Genomic DNA, 25,578 nt, shown 5'->3' with positions numbered 1-25,578 from the left:
AAGAGCTGATGCACTCTTGGGCCAATTTGGGCCCCTGGAAAAAAGAAAGAAATGCGGCAACACTGGCGTATCACACAAGTTTGACAAAACTATGCAAGACTGTACGGCTGCAGCCTGGAGCCTCCCGTCTGGTACTGTCGGACTTCTACTTTTCAAAATAAAAGCTTGCATCTGGTCCGCTATGTCTTCGTACTTTTGTGTTTTGGCTGTTTGAATATGTAATAATATTTTTTAATATGTTATTATTTATTTATTTTAAATATGCAAGCTTTTCCGTTCCACTATTCCAAGATGGTGCCATGGTAGTTTATTTGAAATAATATTATTAATAATAATCAAATAATGTCCATGTCTGAAATTGGGCCGGAAAGGGACAGAATTGCCAGGGCCAAATTTTTGTCCCAGTCCGCCCCTGCCCACATCTATCATCCTTTAACAGTTTACAGTTTACATTTGAGTTAGTTTGACTTGAAGTGTAACTGTCTGTCTCTCTGTCCCTCTTCTCCAGCCACATTCCCTATTCCCCAGGCCCATTTATTGCCATTTTACTTCCGTCCACCAGATGCCCTCAGTCTTTCTCTCCTTTTCCCATCATGTGACAGCCCCGCCCATCTACACGCCTGTTCCCACTTTCCTCATCAGCCCTGCAGGTATTTAATCAACCCTTTTTCACTCCCTCAGTTTGAGTTTCTGAGGTTGGTGCTGTTTTGTTTGTCTGTTCCGTCTCTCTGACCATCACTGCTCGCAGACTTTCCAGTTCTTCCTATAATTACTCCAAACAAACCACTTTTTGCTCCTTTGAAAACTTCATGTGTGCCACAACATTTTAAAGTCCTCGAACAGCTATATGTATTGCATCACTCCAGGACCTTGTTAGAACAGTGTAGAGGCAGGGTTTTGTTTTTCAGGACGTGAACATTCTTAGCTAATCTGGTATTTAGAGAAATCTCACACTGCACTGATCTGAGGAAGGTCTCTGTTGCAGCCAACATATCCATCCCTTCTTTCATCCATCCCTACTCACACATCCTTTTCTCCTGTGGGCATCAATCCCATTGGAGTGTAGCCTAGTGGAATTGACTCCAAAGTAGAGCGTAAATTGTTCACTGTAGCTCCATAGTTCCTAGCATTATAGCAGGCAAGTGGCATGAAAAGTCTTTTTGTTTTCTTTTCTTTTTGCATCATTGCATGGATTTACAGGGCTGTCGGCTTGACACCCTAATGTGTGCTATTTCTGACTCTGATGAATATTTTATACAGGGTTGGTGTATATTGGTACTATTTTACTATAACCGTGCAAGCTATAGCCGTCTGTCCTGTACAATTCTCCTATAACATCAGTCTGCTTTTCAGCTTTGGTGACAGTAATAATTACGTTATCATTGCAACGCGATTGGGTTAATGTTGGTCTTTAATATTTTCATGCTTGCAGCTTCTGAAGTAAGCCAGGCTACTTCGCCTGGATGTCCGTGGGTGGAAATCACTTCACGCGACAAGGGATCTTCCGTTTGTGAACTCTACTTTACATCAGCAGGTGAGTACTGAACATACAGCCATTTACATCAGTGAAGGCAGATATGATGGGTTGTGGACTCTAGCTCAGGCACAGAACAGCAAGCTGTCCATGTGATGAGCCGTGAGCACTGTTCAACCACTTAACAGCCAACTCTTTTTCTTTTTCACATGCGTGATCGTGTCACGTTCACTAACCACTCAACATGCTGCATCTAGCAACAGCAACACATCTGTAAGGGGAGAGAGGAATATAAACTTGTGAACTGACTTACAATATTATAATTAGCTGAGAACATACAAATAATCCCCCAAATGTTGAAAAAAAAACATGTATAGGAAAAGAGTGCAGGGAAAAAACAAACAATTAACAGCATAATCAGTGGGGCATACTAGCAGCTAATTGCTGCCTGTTCTTGCTGACCGTGCTATCACACACTCGGAGGTAAACACTGATGCATGTTTGAGATATAGTCCATGTGGCTGAATGTGTTTCCCATTATGTTGCGCTGAAAAGAGACTATCATCTAATGAGTTTGGATTACAAAAAACACTTATCAGTGAACAGAAACAGAACATTAAATGTGAGGATCTGAGACAAAGAGACTGAAGTTCCAATAATCGCTCTCTTATGTTCCTGATTAAAACTTTGGCTGTAGGCAACCATGGAGTCCCATGCACACACACATACACCACTTCTAGATCTTATTTTCTCCACCTGAAGGGCACACATGACATGATTTTCCATTAGAAAATGCCACGTTGCATCCTTCCTCCAGTTTCCAATTTCCTTGTGGGTGGCTGTGGACGCTAACAGGTTAATAGGTTCAATGGTAACCCTGTGGTAAATTGGTTGCTCTGCAGTGGTTAAGGGAGTAATCAAAGTGGCTGATTGCGGCCCACTCACCTGTCCTGATCCCCGGGGTCGCACTACCAAAGTGGCTGGTCACACTGCTTCTGCTGCTGCCGGCCAGGCTAGCAGATGCTAAGTGAGGGAGGGACAAAGGTAGGGTGGAATGGAGGGAGGGATATACGTTCAGCAGCAGATTCTGAGAAACTGTGAACATGGCACCAAACTGAGCATCATGTTGTGGATCTGTGACTTACAAACCTTTTGATATCAGTTTAATACTATTAGTATCAAACGTAATATTGGATAAATGTGGTGCTTTTTGAACGACGTGGACCTTAATTTTTTTTTTTTTTTTTTTATTTCACACGTTTTCTATACAATTGTACATAGCACAACAGTGCTGCCATGTACATACATACACAAATACACAGCACAATATACATTACATACACAAATATCTTCTACCCACTCCCCACCCTCCCCAATCCCCATGCATCCTCATAATCTATCCGTTGGAGTAATTAAGTGAGCCTACATTTTGCCGCCGACAAACAAAAAGGGTTAGGGTATACCCTACAAACAGACAAAATGATACATAAAGAAGCATAAGTAAAACAAAATAAAAATAGAAAAATAAAATGAAAAAGTTAAATAAAAAAATAAATACAGGTAAGTGATTTAGTTATCCTCAAGGTAGCACTACTCCTCTTCCCAGTCTACTGCAAAAACCTCATCAAAATAGTCCATGAAAGACCCCCAGGTAGAATAAAATTCTCCCACGTTTCCTCTGAGTATTTTATTTTTTCTAACTTTAAATGATACATGACGTCTTTAAGCCACCTGGTGTGGGATGGAGATTTTGGGCCTTTCCAGTTCCTTAATTTTTTGCACATTGCTGTTTGAAAAATACTTGCTGGGAGGGAGTGAATACATCGAAATGTGTGGACAAGGACAGAGGAAAGTAAAATGAATATTAAAGCAGGGAGGAAGAGAAAATGTGTAAAAATGTGGGGAGGATGGAATTGATTTTTTTGTGAAAAACGTAGGTGTATTCTTGCTGGGTTTTGGATGATGTTTTAAAAGGTAACTTGTAAGTTAAATGCTAAACTAAGCTAGGGATGTACCGAATAGTTCAAAGCTTCATTCATTACACTGACATTCAAATTGTTACTCAACATTTATCAATCAGATGCTGATTTAATAGTCTGCCTCCGAAGAGCGAGCTGCGCTGAGCATCGGCTCTCACAAAAATGCCAGCAATGGCAGAGAGAGACAGCATATTTTTTTTACATCTAATTCAGTGAATTATGGGTAAAGTTTAACCAAACCAGAGTTAGTTGAGTTGTGAGATTATTAAAAAAAGCCAATCGAGCTTGTGGAACGTAGCAAACTCACCGCTTGGAGAGGATAGACATTCGAAGCTACATTCGATAACCTCAATAGAAGCTTTAAATGTAAAAAAAAAAAAAAAGTCTATTTACTATAATCTAATAACTGTTCCTTTAAATACACCTTAGGTCAGCTAAACTTATTTTAAAGCTACATTGTGTAAGAATTTCTCCATCTAGCGGTGAAATTGTATATGACAACCAACTTAATTTACAATATTACTTTCTAGCCCTTCCTCCTACAGTGGCCGAACCCGAAATAGAGGGTTTTCACCGACGTCACGTTCTGGGCAGTAACCTGGATGCGCGGCCATGTTGGAGGCACTTGGTGTAAACAACTGAATGGAGTAATGGAGTATTGTGCACTTTGGATGCTTTAATACTTTATATCTAAACAACAGAAAAGCTCATCAAAACGCGTCCAAGATGCAAAGGCATGGAAGGACTTAGACCACAAAAAAGGTGCGATATTTTTAGAAATTACAGTTTACTGGCAGTGCAGATCCCTACAAGTTGGCTCCCTCTTCTTGGATCCATGGCGACCCAGTGATTCTTCCTTCAGTTGCATATCCCGATATAGTCAACTACCTGTTTTTTTCGCCGAGCCCATACACAGCGGAAGACCTTAAATCCTACAAAAGTTTGGAGGCTTATAACCAGATGGTGTGTGGATGGGTGAGGGAGACGCAGTACCAAGTCATTAACGACCAATGTGGTGTGAAGCCAAAGTAAGTAATGCAATAACGTCTTTAATCAACCTAACCTTAACTGTATGATATCATTGCGATACTCGAGGTGTAGCCAAGTGACTCTCAATAGTTGTTTTTTTTCATTTCAAAGACCGAACAAGACAGATTTTCCGTCGTAGATCCTGGTTGAGCTTTGCCAACCTCAAGCGCCTCCTTTCCTCTGATAACTTCTGGCAATCCTCTCCCTGGTTTTTAATAACTTTTGGAAGTTGATAATATTCCAAATGTTTTTCTCAGTCTGACCTATTGGTACAACCTAAAACACGGCAATAATTAACCATTTTCCTTGACGCCGTTCGGGATCTACATCAGTGCCTGTGCTTTGTTGTGATGCGGAGTACCTCCAACATGGCGACTTCGGGTCTGATGACGCGTCTGATGACGCGTTGTGAAAACCCTCTATTAGCTCTCTCCATCGTTTACACACAGCTGTTCTAGCTCCAATATTAACTTTGGTCTTGTTGCTTAGCCTGTCGCGTCATTTTAATTCTCTTTTTCGCTTCCCTGGCGAGTAATCTCCCCCTTGCATTCGTCACGGTGCCAATAGGTGTAAGAGGGCGGAATGCGGAGGTATGTCCTTCTTTGGCTAATGTATTTTAAAGATGAAGGCGCTACATGCCTGCCGTCATTCGAGCGAGTCGCTTGTACGTATTCTGAATGATTCTGAATGGAAGATTCTACGCTTACGAGAATACTTTGATTAGTTCGAGGAAGTAATTATACATGAATGAGCACATATTTGTGAAAGAACGTTTTTTTTTTTTTTTTTTGCTAAGAATCAACTCAAAAAATTACACAATGTAGGTTTAAGGAAGAAAAATGTCTAATTGTGTACGCACATAGTTTTACTTTGCAATGATGGATTATTACCAACATTTCTGGATATATTTTAGGTTATTTCAGGATGGAAAATTGGCTAAATTGTTTGCTTGTGTGAACTCTCTAGTGATACAGCCTTGTCGTTGTCCCAGATCTCAGCTATTACTTTGGTAAGTTATCATGTCAAATAGAAGTTATGGCCCAAACTATTAAAATAGGACCAAAATTAATAGAATTATCTTATCAACATTTTGGGAAATAGACTTATTTGCCTTCTTGCCAGGAGTTAGATGGTCATGTCTGTACAGTAAATATGAGGCCAGCAGAGGGTTGGCTTAGCTTAGCTTAGCATAAAGACAGGAAACGGAACTCTGAGCGTTGCGGTGTTTAGGGGGATTATTTACGTTTCAATGTGGTTGTGGTTTGCGCGAGTGTTGTCTCCTAAAGAGATGCAGAGGTAGGAGGGTTAGGGTTAGGGGGTTAGGGTTAGAAGGACAAATGCAGGTAATGGGGAACAATGATGAGAAAGAAAAGGTTGAGCTAGATACAGGGAGGGATGATTTAGGAAAGAGAGTAGGGAGAAGTGGGAGAGTAAAATAGAGGATACTTTTAAATAGTATGTACAGAAGAAAAGAGGCAGGCTGTGGGGTCATTCAGTCAACATGACCTGTATCAACCTTTTGTAACATGCCAGCAAAAACACTGTTTGAATAACCACTGCTTTCCTTTCGGCCATCACGACCCCTGGACCGTGGGTCTGAATATTTATAGAGACATGCAGAGGAAGAAACTCTGCTGCACATTATCCCAGTGAGAAATATATCTGCTATTCCCTCTTGCTGCAATAAATGCTTTACAAAGCATTTTGACATAAAATAATAATAATGCACCACATGTAATTTTTTTCCCTCGCTCTGATTATCACAGTGGCACTGAGCTTTTCACCTTGAATATCCAGTCATTCCCGCAGTAAACTTAAAGTAGTTAATAACTTTAGTTGGAAGGACAAAAAGTTTGAAAGTAATTATTTGCAGTGAATCACACATCATAAGGTGTTTACAGAGACGCTGCCAGATGCTGATTTTACTTTACTTTGTACTGTTTCATTTTCACCATTTGATGGGTGATGGCAGGTTGTGTTAATAATTTTCCAAAAATAAAAACCGCTGTCAATATTGGATGTTCCTTTCATTTCCATTTCATGTCACTTGATGTGATTGTGTGCGAGTCACTCACTCTCAAAGGTAAGACAGCTATCGACAGAAGATGGGAAGAGAGACAGGTCTGCACAATCAGATGTTCAAATGTTCTGGCATTCAGGGAGTCAAGCAGACAGGCATATATTTCGGAAATTCGATATTGATGCAGTTAGACACAATCAGGTGGTCAGTCAGTCCAGCAGTCAGACAATTATACCAGTAGGTAGGTTGCTGTGTAGGGAATGCAATTAACATTCAGTCAGTGCCGTTACAGCCCTACACACACCGAGACAGCATGGCAGATTAGCCACTCTCCACTCACCAGAAGCTCTGGACGAGCCAACGGAGCCACATAGAATGAATGGATCATTTAACAATAGGTCCCTCTTCCTGGAGCGGCCATAACGACCAATATGGCTGCCAGAAAGACAACTATGAACACTGGAGGATTGAGCATGGTGAGGTTTGTCTTGGTTAGGGGCACAGGATCTACTGATAAAATGGCAGTTACTGTCCAGTGAACTTCACCGTGAAAACCTCGAGCTTTGGAGGATGCATGAAGAGCTATGAGGTATATTTTGTACTTTACGTGATCACAATGCCAACTGTTCGGTTAAATTGACTGGAATGGTGCAGTTTCAGCCTCATTAACCAATCGCTGCCCATTAATTCTATTAGAATCAGTGTTGTGATGCAGAGTTTCTGCTGTGGACATTATCCATGACCTTCTCTTCAACAACATTAGTGATTGGGCTTTCTTATAATAGATCCCTCGTTACTTTAGTGCAGTAGGCGTAGGTGGAAATTGTGACAGCACAGAAAGAGCAAAACAGCAGGTTATTATATCTTTAATGAAAAATTCAACATGACTTGTAGTTGCACTGCATTGTGCTTAACTAAGGCTACTGTGAGTGGAGAAATTGATATCTCTGTCTCTTCTGTGATGAATTTGTATCTGTTGCTTTTTGTAAAACCTGACACCATGGTATTTGCATTGTACCACCAAAGACGTTAAAGTGGATGTTTCAATAAAACCATGGTCAGTACTTGGAGCTTGTTGCATCACCTGCTCATAAGGTCTAACTTCTTTTTATAACTTCAATGTTTAATAAGTAGAAATGCATAATTAAATTAAGTTGTTACTGAATATTTGCACCAGAAACTGCCCGGTGTAACTGTTAAGATCTATATCCTGTCTATATCCTGACATTCCACTTCTGGGATGGTACCGGTGCCACTGGACATTCCGCCAGATGCATGTATTTTCCGTTTCCTTCCGGTTTCTTTGTGTTGGAATTTTAAACTCGGTGGGTTTATGAGGACTATGGTTAACTGCTCCTCAGATGTCTGCAGGGTAAATTGAGACGGCTAGCTAGACTATCTGTCCAATCTGAGTTTTCTCTCGCACGACTATTTTGCAGTGGCTCTGTGCGGAGCGTAGCGCTGCCCTTGACGATTATGATTGGTTAAGAGAAATGCCAATAAACCAGAGCATGTTTTTCTCCCATCCCGGAATGCTACTTGGAGTAGCCAGACCCTCCGCTGCTTCGCAGTGTGTGGATGGTCTGGCAAAGCGAGACTACTGTTAAAATAACTGAATTAGTAAACTGGCAAAACAAACAACAAACGTTCGCTTGCTAGTAGATGTGACGGATTAAACTGAAGAGTAAAATAGATTGTAATGTTTAACACATCTGACCTGACACTTGATCAAAATGCTGTTTAATAATGATAATGATAATGATAATGAACTGAGATTTTGAATTTGCATGTCATGAAATATTTCTCAAATTGCATTCTTCACGGCATGAATACTACTAACTTTAAAGCACATTTCTTTCGGTTATGTAGATAAATATGTCATATCTACATTTACAAAGGGTTGACAATTATGTTTATTATCGTTTTGCCCCCATTAAACTGTTATTTTCGGCAGTTATGTTACAGCTTGTGCTGCTGCAGTGCCGATTTTTACTACTAAAATCGTAATGCTATCTTAAATTCTAATTCTAATGCAACCAGATTTGGTAATCACTACCCTGAGCTAGAATCTGTACTCAGAACTTTAGAAGGGCTTAACACACAAACTTAATGGATTTACAAGCAGCCGGTGCAAACCTGGTGCAATTTGTTAAGTGATCCTTTTAGTGAATGAAGTGAAACAAAATAGCATTTCAGTCTGACTTTTTTACAGCACAGTTTGACTTGTTGGAAAATCACAGGTGTTGCTAATAACACTAACTATGTATATTGAAGTGTCCCAGTAAACCATGTCTGTGTGACAAAATGGAATACAGCCTTAATTATTTGTATTATTTACACCTGTTTTTCCTAATGTGATATGTCCAAATGTCTCCTGTGAAAAGGTCTGTTATCAGGCTAGGTTGGTACAATGGCACTGCAATATGCAACCCAAGTTGTCTTTCGAATTCTACTTTAGTCTGTTCTTTGGATCGGTACTGAATCGGCATTCAGTATTTAGCACAGAGACTTAAATATATTCAAAACTCTGTTAGCTCCTCTAAATTCCTCTCACATACCTCCTTCTGCCAGGTTGTTTAAGTTTTTTTGCCTGCTCACAGCCGCTGCAAAAATGATATAGAGAGATTTATTCCAACTCCTGCAGGTCAAAAGCCTTGTTTTGCTTCCGGATGCAGTTCATTAATGTCCATAACGAGGGCTGACAGAGAATTAATATAAATTAAAATGGACCAAAGAGTGCCTGCAAACTTGTCTTCATTAATAGGTAAGTGACAATATAATTTTTTGTGGGGTACTCTTGCCAAGAGGCTTATACAATAAGCTCTGTACAGGCTGCCATCCTACGAGTTATTTCATTGTTTTTGAGCATAATTAGCTTTTGATAAAGCTTTATGACAGGGGTGTAGACGAAGGCAGGAGCGAAGAAGGGTAAAATAAATCTGCTCTAACAGGGTATTAGCCTCTGGGCCCTGTCCTCTTATTGTGGGGTCTGGCCTCTCCCATTGTGTATTAGATTATATGAATTTGAAAAGTTGTATCTCTCGCAGGGAAAGGGTGCCTCTCTTTGTTGTGCAGTTTCCCCTGAACTATTTTTCATGTAGGTGCTCCACTCCGTATTGATTAGGCTTCATAAATTGTGAAAGAGTATAGGAGCGATGGAGAGGCCTAAAAGCTGCCCTAAATAGGTTAATGCTGGGTAGCGACAGCCAGCAGGGAGTAGAGCAGCAACGAGAGCTTCATCTCAGAGCGGCTCATTTGAAGGCACTGCTGAGACCATGTATAATCCCTTTATGAAATTAACGTGCAAGGAGCTCTTTATCCATGTCTTCCTTTGTCTTATACAGATACAGATATGTGCACACTGCTGCTGACAGTCTAATATTTTTTCGCCCCTCAGATTTACTGCAGATTGGATGTTTTAGCATCTGTGTAAAAAAGGAAAAAAAGATGCAGAGTTGTAGTTTTTCAATTCCATGTTGGAAATTTAGCCTACATTTAGGCTGTGTCCTAAATCCCTCTCCTGTTCACGGATTCACTATAGTCCCTGTACAATAGACAGATATCTATATTGTGCAGTAAAATTAGATTTTAGACATTTACAGATTATCGTCATTTTGCGTCATCACTCATCTATTAAATGTGACAGAGAGTAGTGTATTATGCCGTGTACTTTATTCATACCTTTTGTGGAATTCTTTTTAGGGCACTAAAATGGCAGACTGTAAATATAGTGCACTACAAAGTAAGTATGGAGTAATTTCACGTGTATTTGATAACTGAAACTGAACTTTGGCAGTGTTACCATAGCAATAAGCAATTTGTCACCATGGGACTTTTTGTTGCTCAGTGTGTGATTATAAAAACTGGATGTCACTTACTGTCTAAGCTGCAGAGACATGTTAAACATAAAGCACATGTACGATTGCCTCGTTGTTACTAGGATTTGTAACTAGGCATGGGCCGGTTACCGGTTTCAAGGTATACCGTGGTTTTAAAGTCACGGTTTTAAAACCACTAACATTTTCCGTCATACCGTTCATGCAGTAAGAGCTGTTTTCAGAGCTAGTCTTCAAAGACAAAAAGTGCAGTTTAGAAATCCCTCTCCCTGCAGGTGTGCAGTGTTTTTCAAAATGAAATACATTGTGTTCAATGGGGGGGAAAAAAAGTTATTTTTTACCCAGACATTTCAAAAATAATATTTTAAAGCTGTAATTGCAATACTGTATTTTTGCTGAAGGTTATCATACTGTCAGAATCTCATACCGGCCCATGCCTATTTGTAACTAAGCTCAAACCTTTGCAGTCAAATTAGTAGTTGTCAAAAAGTTACCCATCATCCTCAGTCTGTATAGAGATGGTTTGTCTTTTTTGTTGTTAGACTGGTGGATAGACTCCCTATCTTTCTCAAAATTATTGCTGAGCACATAAATTAAATATTTAATCTATTACTGTTTGTTATTAAATTATGATTAACCTGATACAATTATCATTTTGGTGGATTGGCATTTACCTACAACAATATTAGCACATGATAATAGAAAAGGTTTCAGTGCTTGAATAAAGTAAAAGCCTGTATATCTACTGCACCCCTCTTTCCTACATATTTTCAACATATAAATGAAGTAGCTTACGTTACATCAGTCATTCAGAACAGTCAGATGTAAGCAGCAGTCTGAATGAAGCTGCAGATAAATGTACTGACACAAACACAAACACACACGCACAACACACACACACACACACACACACACACACTCACACACAATCACACAATCCATTGTGTATATCTTTCCTGCTGTTTATGTCGTCTGTCAGCTGAATATATGCGTACTGTCATGCGTACTGATGTCACAGATACTGAAGTATTTAGATTAAACCATCTCTCTCTGTTCCCGTTTATCACATCAGACTACTGGCTGTCACTGCTACGTTAATGTGGAGACAGAAAGATGAATGTCTGTGTTACTGTGTTTGTTTGGTACACTGTACAGTAGATTAGAAAGTATGCAACATGTGTTTCCCTTGTGTTTGTGCTCAATGTCCTGCGTGCGTGCGTGTGTGTGTGTGCGTGCGTGTATCCACCTCATCCCGTGCAAGGAAATAAGGTATGAGTTGTAACGGGCAAAACAGGGAGTCATCTGTCTTTGTTCAACGCTGATGTCCTGTTATATATCAGAGGCAAAGATGAATGCAGTTAATAGACTGTGACACAGCCATTAACTACAGCTGTAATAGAAGTGTAATGGAATCAAACAGCCATTCTTTCCCCTCAGCATAGCCAGGCACAGGTAAATGTTTAAAGACCGGTCGCTTTTGAGGCACCTGTCTCTTCCTTTCTCACTCTTGTTATGTTTCTCTTTTATCTCATCTCATTCCGTCCTTGCTCCCTTCTCTTGCATACGTTCACATTCCCACTCCCCCCTCCCCCCCAATCTATCCCATGCATCAGCCCCACCCTCCTCGGCCCCCACTCTCCCATGGCGTTGCAGTTGTCCTTGAACCTCCATCAGCCTCCTCACCTCAACATCAAAGCCAGCAGATAAAAGTGTCCAGTTGTCCATTTTCCTACTAAAACTGGCCGCCGCCAGACAGATCCTCTGATGTCTGCTTTCATCCCCTATGTCTAGGGAATAAAATGTGACATTGCTCCCCACACATCCCTCTCTGTAGCCCCATTTGTAACCCCTTGTATATGCCTGTATGAAATTACCGCATTGATCGGTGAATTTGTCGTTTATGGTCGAGCTCTTGAGTTTCAGCAGATAATGGAAGCCGTGTTATGCACCAATGTGGACAGCAAATCGTTGGAAAATGGAGAGCAGTCATTTCTGCACAAGGATAATATCCATGTATGGACAATGTGTGGAGGATTCATTGAAAGCTTATATGGCAATTTCTTTTTCCCGAAATCCTACTTTCATGTGATTTTGACTTGATGTTGATCTCAACAAGCCATTTGACACTTTCATCTAAAGCCGGTGCATTGTTCTCAGAGCTTGCACAGTGATCCATATATAATATCCTGTAATGTAGAGATTTCACTTCCAGTGTAGTTAAGGAATACACTTTCTGCCGATGATGCAACATATAAAAATAGTTTCTTTTTTTGAAAGAAACTGGGACTTGTAAAAAACAACAAAAAATAAATTCCCAAACAGCACTATTCATATTCTCTATCTTACCTGTGTCACAACCTGCAGTTTTCTTTTCAGGCCTCTGCACCTACAGATATAAACCACACAAATATGCTTTGCATCCAGAGAGAGGTGATGGGTTCAGGGGCTACTGCTCCTCGTCTTATATATATATATATATATATATATATCACAGCACAGTTATCACACATGGAGGAAAAAAGGTGTATATATATATATATATATATATATATATATATATATATATATAGTACAAAACCGGTCCATTTGTGAAAAACGTTAATCCATAGCACTACTAGGGATCAAAAACTCCACTGGGTACCCTTTTTAAGAAAATTAATTGTATCTCATTTGCCCATGGGGTTTGTAAGATATGTGCCAACATATCTTTACAAGGTAGTCAATATGAAGAGATGGAGCTTCGCAGAATCAGTGTATGTGATCTTTCTATGGTAAAATGCCTCTAATTAAAAAGAAGAGAGTCATTAGTACTGTACTAGAAAAGGAAATGATGCACATTTTCAGCCTTTCTCCAAATGAACAGACACAGTACATCACCATGAAATGAGATGTGTGACATGTTGCTTACTGTACTCTCCTGTGTCTAATCTTCAACGATCTTATTCTTGACATAAAAAAGTCACACTTGGAAAATGGAGTGATACTGAGCTGGCCCAACAGTCATTTTCGACCTATTCCCTATTTTCCCACCTTTCTCTATCACACCAGTCGATTCTGTCCAAGTCAGTCATTTGACTGTAGCCTGGCCTGCCTGTGTGCACTTTTCTCCTATACAGCGCAAAATCAATCAGAAAGCATGTCTCCTAAACATATCGATGTTATTCTCTGTAATGAGATATGCCTTTGACCATTGACCACAGGCTCGGCTCTTGTCAGCTCATGGATAAACCGAGAAAGATTTTAAAAATGAAACACTGTTGATATGCCATGTAGGCTGTCACCCTTGGAGACGTGCTTTTATATATAAAAAAATAACCGTGGCTTGATTCAGTCCGTATTTCATTATATTATGAGAAGAATTGTGAGGAAAAGTGAAGATGTGTGTGACTTTTTCAGCGCCTTTGGCCTTCCGGGACAGTATCGGATGTCAGTGGCTTGTGAAACAGTTGATGGGATTTTTGTGAGAACCAACTTGCACGATGGGAAAATATTATCAGAAATGTTCCAAAGTTATGCTTTGAAAGCAACGCTTCAAAACAAAAGACAAAATCCCTCTCCACAACCACAAAAATCTTTGAAGGGATTTTAATCTTAGCATTAATCCTGTGAAGAAAGGCAATTTGCCTGAAGATAGTCTAGTACCGAAACGTTGCCTACTATTAAACTTTATATATTTTTGCAAGTTAGACAGTGTGTGGGAGTTCTTTGCAACTTTTGATCTGCTTGTCCCTCTCCGACGCACCTGTCTCACATTGTAGATTATTATGTATTTTTCTGTGCTGAATCTTAGCATGCTAACAGGGGCATAGTTCAGAAATGATTAGGGGTGAATGAGCTCCATCCGGTCCAGCTGAGAACAATCATGCAGTGATATATGAATTGTGTCTGCTTGGTGTTTATTAGAGCAGTGTAGCTGCTTCCTGATTAATCAGACTCACCTGTTTTCGGCCCCGTCTGGGACTGGACAAACTGAGCAGTGCATCATTACCTGGTCTGATTAGACCTGGATGGCTGCAGACGGCTACCACAGTGCTCTGCACCTGCTTCTCCTGCCAGGTGAAACTGCATCATAACTTTTACTTTCATTTATCTAGTTAGCTGATTGGTTTGTCCATCTTTTTTTCCCCTCTTTTAAGCTTCAAATCATTTCACCTCTTTTTTTTCCCTTTTTTTTCTCCAAATGTGTGCATTTTCCTGAGATGAATGCAAAATAATTGTTTAGATGCGAACAAGACCAAAGCATGAACTGGAGACCGACGTCAACAGCAGAGGGAGCGTCTCCGCTGTTAGCCGAGAAGTAAATCAAGCTCTACTTGTCCTTCCACCTACTGTCCCCCCATCAGGTGTTACGAGTCATTGCTCTCCGAGGCACAATCAACCATTCTCGGCTGCTTATGTGGCTGCCTGCTCTGGGTTTAGTAGACTTGTAAATGATGTCATTCGAAGTACACACTCAAGGCCTCTGTCGTCCCTCGTGTCGAAGATTCCTGTTAGGCAGACAGATGGAGAATTACAGCGCGGAAGATTATGGTTTGCTCACATTCTGCAGTCACGCGCTCGATAGCACACTACGACTCGGTCTCGTGCACACAGGTGGAGTCAGATTAAGATTTTTTTGTGTGAAATGCATGGAGTTAAACACAGGGTGAGACATTACAAGGGCACAAAAATGCCCTTAAGTAAAATACTGTAAAATGTAATATTATGAATTAGCTCTTTTCCATTACACCTTGTTCATATATTATTCATTAAGCTGTTAATATTTACATCCGATAAGTCATTATTGAAGACTTATAATCCGGTGCTTTTTTTCTACAGGGCACTTTTTTGATCAGAAAACAACTGAGTATGCAGTCTGAAGTGGAAGGAAATGTTGGCACCATTGCAGTAGAAGAAAGTGCTAACTCCACACAAAATAAACCAACCGATATGGTTTTAAAACTTAAGGAAGATAGTTGATGGCAGAGAAAAACAACAGCATCCTATTCGATAAGGCCTGCTGGGAGAGGAACTTTTATCTGCCAATACCCAATGCATATACATAAAAAAATATTGCGAAACAAATGGCTCCTAAAAACCTGCTGGCATTGGTGCAGACACATACGTATACACACAGAAGAGAGGAGACATATAGAGAATGAACACACGCACACATGCATGCGCACACACACACACACACACACACACACACACACACACACACACAAAGACGCAGTGAGGCAAGCAGGCTCACCTTGCTGTGTACTCTATGAATGAGATGTAAATGTGCTGCTCACCTTGCTACCGCAAAATCCCGCTGTGATCAAAGTGTTTTTTAGAGACATGACTGCTCTACTCACTGTAAAAATCTGCTCTGAAGAACATTGCTGCATGTGGAGACACAGGCATTTGAATAACATTGTTCCTTTGTGTATGCTCGCAGACGTGAATGCATGTATTTTGTGTGCATGTGCATGTATGTGCATATGTTAGCAAGCTAAAGTGTGACCAGGCTGACAATGGTATCTCAAAGAGGCAGGTGGATATCTCCTTTTTTTTTTTTTGCAGTAGCAGCCACAGTGCTCAGTGGCTCAGCCAGGGGCGATTCTAGGATCAGATCTCTAGGGGGGCTCAGCCCCTATTGAGAATGTGACACAGATACAGTGCCTTCCAAAAGTGTTAACCCCCCCTCTGCTAAATCAGTAAATTCATTAGCCGATAATCTTTGAGCTAGCTACTGAACAACAACGTCAGCTAACGGCTTGAGCCCGCCCCCCTAAAAATGGTCTAAAATCGCCCATGGGCTCAGCCATCTGCTGTTTACATTACAAGCCTCCAGAGCATAAAGCATATCATGCAGGCCTTTGCATATTTAACAATGTTTCAGACTCAAAATGCAGCAATTTGGCCCTTTTGACAAATTGTGTAGTTCACCTTTGCAAATTCATTGAAGTGTGAACGAAAGTGTGTGAAAATATCCAGGCAACGAGCGATATTAGCAACTTCATGAATGGTTTATGACACTGACACAACAACAGCATATGAAGCCCGTATCTCGGAGAGAGAGAAAGAGAGAGTGCTGCAACGAAACTCTGTGGTGTCTTGAAGATAGTCAAACAATTTTCAAGACCAGCAACTTTCAAGTCTATAAAAATTGATCTGTTTGTCATGAGAGGAGACCCATTTGGGATTTCTCAAGCGTGAAATCTTCGTGAAATGGGTGTATCAATCAGAAAAACAGAGAGACAGAGATTGAAAGATGATAGAGGGAAAGAGAGAGTTGAGAAAGGAGTGAGTCGAAAAGCCAGAGAAAAAAAGAGACAACATCGCTTTAATTTAGTCATTGTTTCATCTTTCCTAAATCCTTTCGAGAAAGAAAGGCAGTCTTCCATCCAGCAGCAGAATATCACTGCACTGTCAAAGCAGATATGAAAAGCAATCGGCTCCTGTTAAATGTAACAGTGTTTGATATTTTGTATCTTCTTTATGTTCCTAATAACGCAGGGCTGCTGTCGGATAAATGCTTTGTATTCTACCGTATTGGAATAGAGCATCTGCTGAATAAAATGCATTGAATCTTCAGCAGCTCAGCAAGTATCCTCTCATGCTTGAAAAGCTGCCAGAAAACATCTTTCATGATTATTATTATTATTCACAGTCATTTGTACGTGTGTACAGGACTCACAAAGAATCATACAAGTACAATACATTTCTGGATTGATGATACAATAACAATGGCGGAAGATTTACCATTCAAAATTCATCTTTTTAAACGATGGGTCTTTGTTTTCATGCAGAATTGAACAAAAGCTTTGCATTTTTAGCAGACAACCGTGGAGTTTGTCAGCTGAAATGACCACTGGAAAATTCTACCAGCTGTAGCTAGCTAGATTAAGCTAATGCAAACGCCAAAAAAGTTGGTTTAAAACTCTGTTTCAAGCTGACTTTTCAATTAGTTTTTAAAACAAAAAAATCGCACAAGAGTCTAAGACAAATGGTTAATGAGAATTGAAAGGGGGCGTGGTTAAAGTATAGAGTGCGGGGTGGGGTGAATTAGTAGTGACCAAGCCCCCAGGAATTACACCGGGCTTTGAAGCCAATTTGACATAGTGGACAAATGGTACAATTACAACTTCTGTATTTGTCACATGATGCTATGGAACCCAGAAATAGTTTTCCCCGTAGACTTACAAAAGGAGACGTCTATAAATGGGTGGATACATTTTTTTTAGGGTCACAACCCCCACAACATGACCGTCCGGTCTGATAACATTTGGAAAGTCTAGAAGAGCTGCACGATTAAATCATATAATCCCCATTCAAGTTAGCCGGAGTGCTAAACTGGAAGTAGCCAGCTCAGCCTGTGGAAGTCTGTAGTGCGCTTGCTCTATGGGCCCAACCGTGCAGAAGCAGTGCCGATCATCCGGGTATTTTAGACGCGACCAATGACATTTTTTGGCTTCATGCGCCACTGTGATACGCTCGTAGGAATGAATAGGGCCCCGCCTCCAATGTTGTATCCAGTTCTCTTTATACATCCATGGTAGTGACGTGCAGCTGTCATTCCAACAGTCCTGTCAAGTGTCATCTTCATGTTGATCAGATCATTCAGACATTTTATGTCAACAAACCTAAAGAATCAGCTGGAACCTGCTGAGTTGCTGTTAACCTTCTTTATAACGTCTTAAAACAACAATCATAGGTCAAGTGTCACAGTTGCTCAGAATCACTACACCCACATGCACTATGGGGTTTTCAGGAGTGTGGTCCTCTGTGCTGCCATACCTCCGCTCTAAATGTCTGTCACACACTCTCCCAAGGTTTTGAACGTGTTGTGAGGATCAGCAGTATGATAGTCGTATCCTGCCTCTGTCTGAGAGGAACATTCAGTTTATAACAATACATCCTTACTCAACGCAGACAATGAGCTGCCATGGAGACATAATGACAAACCATAACCCCACTCTCCAGCCATTACGCTCACAGAGAGCATGCTGATGTTCATAAGACCTTATAAACTTACATGCAAAATTTGACCAACTGTGTAACTTGAGCTGAAAAGGTATTATGATCATATTTATGACTTTGAACTGTTGTTATAATACATAATTACCAACATATACCACTATTACCAATGCTATTGCTATTACTATTGACAACATAACTAATTTCCCTGTAAGTGATTAATCTATTCTGTTAAATAGAGCTGACAGCTTGACAATGTTTATACCTTTTTTTTAACATTCCATTTCACATGGAACCACCCTTTTTTCATCAAGCCCACAGTGTTGATTATGTACTGTTAGCAACGTTATGAGTAAAGCGGGATTTACAGTTCTGTGGGGGCTCTACGCAGAGCTTACGTCGAAGCCTACGTAAGTGGCCTAAGGTTTATACTTGTGCGCTGGTGTGACGGGATTAGCTTCTGAGCGAGTACCGACTCTAGAGTCATAGTGAGAGAAACAAAGTGTCTCCCCTGTGCTTTCTGACCACAGTGGGGAAGCTGTAGCAGGAAAAGTTAACCCTCTCCTTGATTTCATGTTGTTTACGGAGAAGGAGGACCTGGGAAATGAGTAGGGGGAAATGCAACAGTAGCCATGGCCAAGCGGACCAATCACAGTTGTTGCAGTCTGCGTCGCGTGACGCGTGTCACGTGTAGTTATATTTTTTTGAGAGGTGCATGTCAGGCAACGGCGTAGGGTCCGTATCTACACGTGCCTGCGGTGTGGATTTAACGCAGGACCATACATTGGGCTTTAGACACTCAGTTACATGGTCAGTTGTGGGGCATGGGTGCACAGCTCAACCAGAAAAAGATCTCAGGAAGCAGAGTATGACTGGCCGCTGGCTGCATCGCTCTCAAATGTAGCCATTAAGTTTGATTTTAGGAGTGAAGAGTGGCAGCTAAAAGCCCTAAAAACTGTCAGTGCTTGTGGTCAGCGTTGCTTCTCCACCATAACATGAGCTGAAATGAAGCATGATCTCCCTCCCTCCTACCCACCACCACCACCATCACACACCATCAACACCTGCAGCTCTGCTCCTCTTCCTCCATTTGTGTGTGTGAGAGAGAGAGAGAGAGAGAGAGAGAGAGAGAGAGAGAGAGAGAGAACCTGAAAATGAGTGTGGTGGTAGAGATATAATTGCTTTCTTGTCTTTTTCGGTTCCCTCACAAAAGGAGAGGAGGCATAGCTGTGAGTGACTGAGGTTATCTTCATCGCATTATCTGCTGAAGAAGCACATTAATGAATAGTGCATTAAAAGTTGGAGTCTGTGCTGCAAAAAAAAAAAGAAACACTATGCCGCAACTACTGTATTTTAAAAACCACAATAGCCACTATGCAATCTTGAAAATGAAAAATAAAGGCCTTCAGGCATTGTGCACAGAATTTCTTTTTATTCAAACAAAGCGAAGAAAAAGTCACGTTCACCTATCTGTGGTTTCAGCCTAATTGATTCATTTCACAGCTCTTCAGTTATTTCAGGTCCTTCCAAGAAAAAAACACCCTGTAAGCAAATATAGTGCATTCAGTAAACACAGAGATTACCTTAAGGAAGAGAGGCAAATCATTCAAACCAAACTGGGTGTTGGATCTGGGTAAAAATAAATAAAAAGTGAAAACATGACAAAAAAACAAATGTGGCACCCTGTACAGTCCAAGATTTTCTGCACCTTGAACCAAAACTGGTTGGATGGCTCTCTAAAAACAATTACTGTAGCATGAATGCTTGTTTAATTAGCCTTGTATGATAGGCTGCCCATCCATTACGTGGCTAATTGCCATCCTATCAGACCAAATAAAACACGCTATCACACTCCGGAGTCTGCATCATTGCGCCAGATGATATAATTTCCTTGTGAATCATCTGGATGATGAAATGAAGAGTGACTGACCGGGGGGGGGACTAAATGTGAGTGTGTGTGTATGTGTGTGTGTGTGTGTGTGTGTGTATATATATATATATATGTTAGGGCTGTCAGCATTAACGCGTTAATCGCGATGCGATTAAGGGCCGAGCATAATGCGTTAATTTTTTTTAATCGTATTATTCGCATGCCGCCATTTATTAATTTATTTTCACTTCACTCGACTTTGCATCGTGCCTAACAGGCTACTATTTTGCCGTACTTCCTTGTAACACATCCTGCTGCTGCAGGAATAGCAACACGGATTTCGGTGCCTCAGTCTGGTGCCACTGATATGCCTGCACTTCTCTCTGATGCTCTGAAACAGACGTTACAGGCCAGGGGCGGCCCGGGACAAAAATACAGCCCTGGCACTGTAGCCACACCAGCCCACATTACCACGCCCATGCAGCCCCACCCACGGACACATGCATTCATTAATTACATTTGTGTACAGATGGTGATATAATATAAGCAGTACCTTATGTAACAGATTTTTAAACATGAATGTAACTGGCAAACAATGCTTACTACTTTTTAAAGATCACACGTTTATAACAAATTTACACATACTGTCTGTTTATGCCGTTTCTATGCTGTTACTATCATTCTCTACAGTATGTTGTTCTCTTTTGTCACTGTCTGTCTGTTTGATTGTCCGTATTTCTCTCTGTTTGACACTGTACATATTGTCTGTCTGGTTCTCCATCTTTTCAACTCTCTAACCCCCAGGAAATTTTGAGGTTAAAAGACTTCAATTCCTGCATTTTGATACATTTTGAGGCACCAATTTATGGTAAAAATGTCAATATGTATTGCAAGGAAAGCACAAAATTCTGGTGGCAGGTAACAATTCAAAATACAAAATATAATGGAATATTATTATATTCAGTAGTCCAGTAAAGGGGCTTTCACATCCAGGACATGGGCCGGATACGACAACACTTGACCCCAAAGTCCAGTTGTTTAATTAGCATGAACAGGGCTTTATGGTCACTTTTTTTTCCTTTTTACTTTTTTGCTCCCAAGTTGAAAAATGTAGGATTGACTTAGGCTACTTAATCAGTGATGTTGAATATAGCCTACAGTGTAACGGACCACCACAGTTCATACATACATGTGAACTGCGGATTAATTGCAGAGTTTAATCTACATAGTGTAAAACTACTACGTGAATGTGGCACAGCAGAAAGACGGAGCAGAGCGACACTGCTTGTTCAGGGTTTTCATGTGTACTCCTATAGGCCTACACTTTGAATCAGCCGTTAAAACCAACTGTACCGAATTAGACTACTATTTAACGCAATAACGATACCTTTTTAACAGGTAATGAAACTTTCTCAATTTAATACTGATGCCGTCAGACATTGCTGCACGTGATGCTAGTTAACACTATACTCGACAGCAGCGTTAACCTACCGCTAGCTAGTAGCTGGATTAAACACGGTTACAATGCTGACAGCTAACGCTAAACGGTGTAAAGTTTGTCTGTATTTCACTGTAGAGGATTCCCGACACCAGCATGTAACAATCTGCAGCTGCTGTTGTCGGAAAAACACAGACGGCGCGTTCAATGAAACTGGTAACAGCTATTTACTAGTGAAATAAGTTATTGTTATAGTGGTTACATTATTATTAAATATTTAATTTTGACGATATGGCCTTAGCAATAAACAAGCCATTCTTTAATGTCGCCAACTGTTTAGTACCCTTCTTTTTTGTAACTTTCTTAAAAAGTATCGGTTCAGGCACCGTTAAGGCACTGGTACCGTTTTTAAAAGTACCGCTTTAGCACCGGTATCCAAACCAAACAATACCCAACCCTAATATTGACTCTAGATTCAAATGTGTGACTAGATTAAATATATAATAAACAAATACAAATCTTAAAATCAAGTTCATAAAGTCATTTTCTTTGCATTCATTTGATTCCCAATCAAGATACACTGGTAAGAATTGCTTTCCATTGTTAATATGTACTTAAAAATGCAAAATAATATATATATATATATATATATATATATATATATATATATATATATATATATATATATATATATATATATATAGGGCTGTCAGCGTTAACACGTTAATCGCGATGCGATTAAGGGCCGACGTGATGCGATTACGTTTTTTTAATCGCATGCCGGCATTTATTCATTTATTTTACACTTCACTCGGCTTTGCGTCGTGCCTAACAGGCTACTATTTTGACCCTTTGCAGCACCGTTACTTATCATCAAGCTGCCACTTCCTTGTAACACATCCTGCTGCTGCAGGCTGCAGGCATGATGGAGAAAGACAGCAGCAATGAAATCCTGAATGGCGCTTTTTATTTTCCAAAACTCCCGGACGGCTCGTAGACAAGTCGAAAGCCATATGCACATTGTGTAAAGCCGAATTAAAATAGGGTAAGGCTATTTGCATCCCTGGTACAATTAGCAGTGTATGCTATTCGTACCCTTGTGCAATTAGAAATATCACGAAGCACGTCAAGCTTGAGCTACCACTTACGGAGCTAAGCATAGTAGTACAGTTAACATGATGCTACCCGCTAGCATGCTACTATTTTGGAGAGTGCTACTTGCCAAGTCAAGAAAGTCTGTCGTAAAACTGTTAGTATAAGACTGTGAAAGATAACGTTACATGTGTTGTGAAACATAGCTAAGTTAGCTAGCTAGCTAGCAAGCAAGAAGAGCAACAAGATGACGTATATTGTGCGAGAAGAGATAAGTATAGTTCACTGAGCGGTTTCACACATAATAACTAAGTAGTACTACGACACACTGAAACTTTCTTGACTTGCAAAATTATCTTTTAAATTGACAAACATCATACGTGTAACTCATGCCACAATTCAAACCGGATCAAATTATTTTTTTGTCTCTCGCCGTTCACTACTGTACATATTTTTTTCAGAAAGTAGGTCCCATGGGGTCCACCGGTAGGGGAGGGACTTCTCCTCTCTATAAGCTCCACGGAGTGTAGTGAGAGTCTCGTCTGAAGATGTGTAGATCTGCACCTCTGCACTGCACAAACCCTCAGACACACTGCAGCCAACTCAAACAGAGGAACTGCACATTTCTGTTCATTTGCCTTCACATAGACACCATCCAAAGTAGCCTGCCCTCGAATCCATTTACTTAGCCAAAAACAACTTTCCCTCCTCAAGCCCTGCAGCCATTTACTCACATGTTTGCTCCTCACAGTGTATTCTCCTGATGAAATTGAAGCAAAGAACGGCCATGAGTAGATTTTCTCATCGGCCGGCCCATGTGAAGTAGAAGAGACTGTCATTATGCTGTTCAGTGGAGCAGCAATATCTCTAGCTGCTCGGGGACATTGGGTGCCTGAGCGTAGCCGACCTGCCCTCCTGCCCGTCTGCCTGTCTGCCTGCCTGCCTCCACCTGTCTGTCTGTCTGTCTTTCTGTCTGCATGGTTGCATGTGTGTCTCTCTGCTTGTCAGATTATCTGTCTGTTGTCGTTCTCCTGTGTGTAGCTGTGGGTTTACCTGTGTGTGTGCTCGTGTGTGTCTGACGAGAGGCATGAGCTTGTACCCCAGGGATCAGGCTCTCGGCTCGGAGACAGCACGGCAGATAATAGGAGCTTCTCCGCTAGATTACTGGGCCTTGTTCTGTCCCCATCAGCCTCTCAGTCTCTCCTCTCCTCCCAGCTCCTGTTTTAAACCTGGCTGGTAAAGTTGTCGAAGCAATTAAACCGACTCCCTCTCTGTCACAGTCCCCGTCACCTTCTTTATTTATATGTTTTCCTTTTTCACTCCCCATCCGTCTCCTCATCTTCTCCTCCTGCTTCCCTTTTTCAAGTACTGTATATATAGTGTTGCAAAGTTTCAGGAAGAGAGAAATTGGACATCAGCCACTCATCCTTGTCACTCTCCTCATTCCTTCCTTATCATCCTTTCCTCTCTCCAATATCACTCTATCCTTCTCCTTTACGTAAGACCTTGACAGCTGTCCTCATAGAGAGAGCTGCAGCTCGCACTGAGACCAATACAGATTCTGTCCAGTCCAGTGATGCATTTTGTGGCAAAGACTTACTGCACAGGAGGCCTGATACATGATCCCTTTATTTGAGTGTAAATTCTGTTGATCTGCTGCCCTTGTTTCTGTTCTGTTTCTGGTTTTGATCCCTGAAACTTTGTGGAGTTTCCATGTTCTCTGCGGGTTTGCGTGGGTTTCCTCCCACCACCAACATTTTTTATGTTAGACGCTGTAACAGTGGCTGCCCACCAATCTCACTACGTTGTGATGTGCATACATGTATGTAACAATAAAATAATAAACTTGAAGAAACTAATAACTAATAATAAAACTAGCATTTCATAAAGACAGAGTATACTGTACGCGACCTGCTCAAAAACCAATTGACAAAGTTAGTAGCAATTAGCCGAGAACATAGCGGAGCATTTAGCAGCAAAAGACATATTTTCCTCAAGAGTTGGTAGAGATAAAAAACAGAGCTAAAAGGAGAGTGACCAGAAACACAACTCCCATCCGAATGACTCGAAACGCGTCACAGAGGTCTGCTGAGATCCGGCAGAATTGCGTCATCTGGCGGATCGCAGTGGACCTCCGTGATTTGAGTAGACCTTGGCAGCTCCGAACGTGCACTGTGGCCACGAAGGAAAGCCACATGCTGTTAAACACATTGTACACACAAAGATGACACAGAGCTAGATTGAAAGTATCCCTTTGGGTAAATATTCACTATAACTACAAATCCCTCAATTTGAAACTAATTGCCACTTCAACATAACCTCTGTTCATCTTAAATACAGTCCTTAAGACATTTTCCGCTCTTCTCTGTGCAGTGTTACAGTCGGGGGGTTGGGGGGGGGGACATGTCACATGCACAAGCTGACGGGTCATATAATTAATAAATAAATTATTTACTGAATAAATACACAAATAAATACATGCATACATGAACTAATGTACACAACACATACATGCACAACTGAGCAAACAAAATAGCAATGTGAGAACAAATCAATTGATTAGCCTAAATGATGGATCGACACATCGATCATCCAGAAAAAAGTGGAATTAACAGTGCTGATCACTAAAAAGCACAGGCTACGGATAATCGGAGTACATTACATCCCTGCTCCCACTCAGACCTGTACATTTCCTTTACTCTATATTAGAAACACTTAGTGAAATGAGGATTAACTAATGAAACTAAAATGATGGAAAATCTGCGCCAGAGGCCTTCACAAAGTCAATTGTTTATCCACCAGGGCTGAGATTACATTTAAACGGATTAAGTGGTTTAAACACAGCTAATGGAGGTACTATTATTGAAAGAAAAAAAAAACAGGCTTTATTAAAACT

The 25,578-nt window shown here is 40.7% G+C and overlaps 1 long non-coding RNA gene across 1 annotated transcript; it reads left to right on the top strand.

Annotated features, from left to right (window-relative positions):
* Window positions 1-677: 677 nt before the first annotated feature.
* On the top strand, window positions 678-12,801 carry LOC118494215. Its single transcript, XR_004896297.1, has 3 exons — window positions 678-695; window positions 1,433-1,534; window positions 12,715-12,801. It is a non-coding gene; the product is annotated as an uncharacterized LOC118494215 (long non-coding RNA).
* Window positions 12,802-25,578: the final 12,777 nt, after the last annotated feature.

This window comes from Sander lucioperca, chromosome 22 (assembly GCF_008315115.2).
Source record: "Sander lucioperca isolate FBNREF2018 chromosome 22, SLUC_FBN_1.2, whole genome shotgun sequence".
In the NCBI taxonomy this organism is placed as follows: Eukaryota; Metazoa; Chordata; class Actinopteri; order Perciformes; family Percidae; genus Sander; species Sander lucioperca.
The sequence above is the reverse complement of the archived record's forward strand: the minus strand, read 5'-3'. Positions and strand labels throughout refer to the sequence as shown.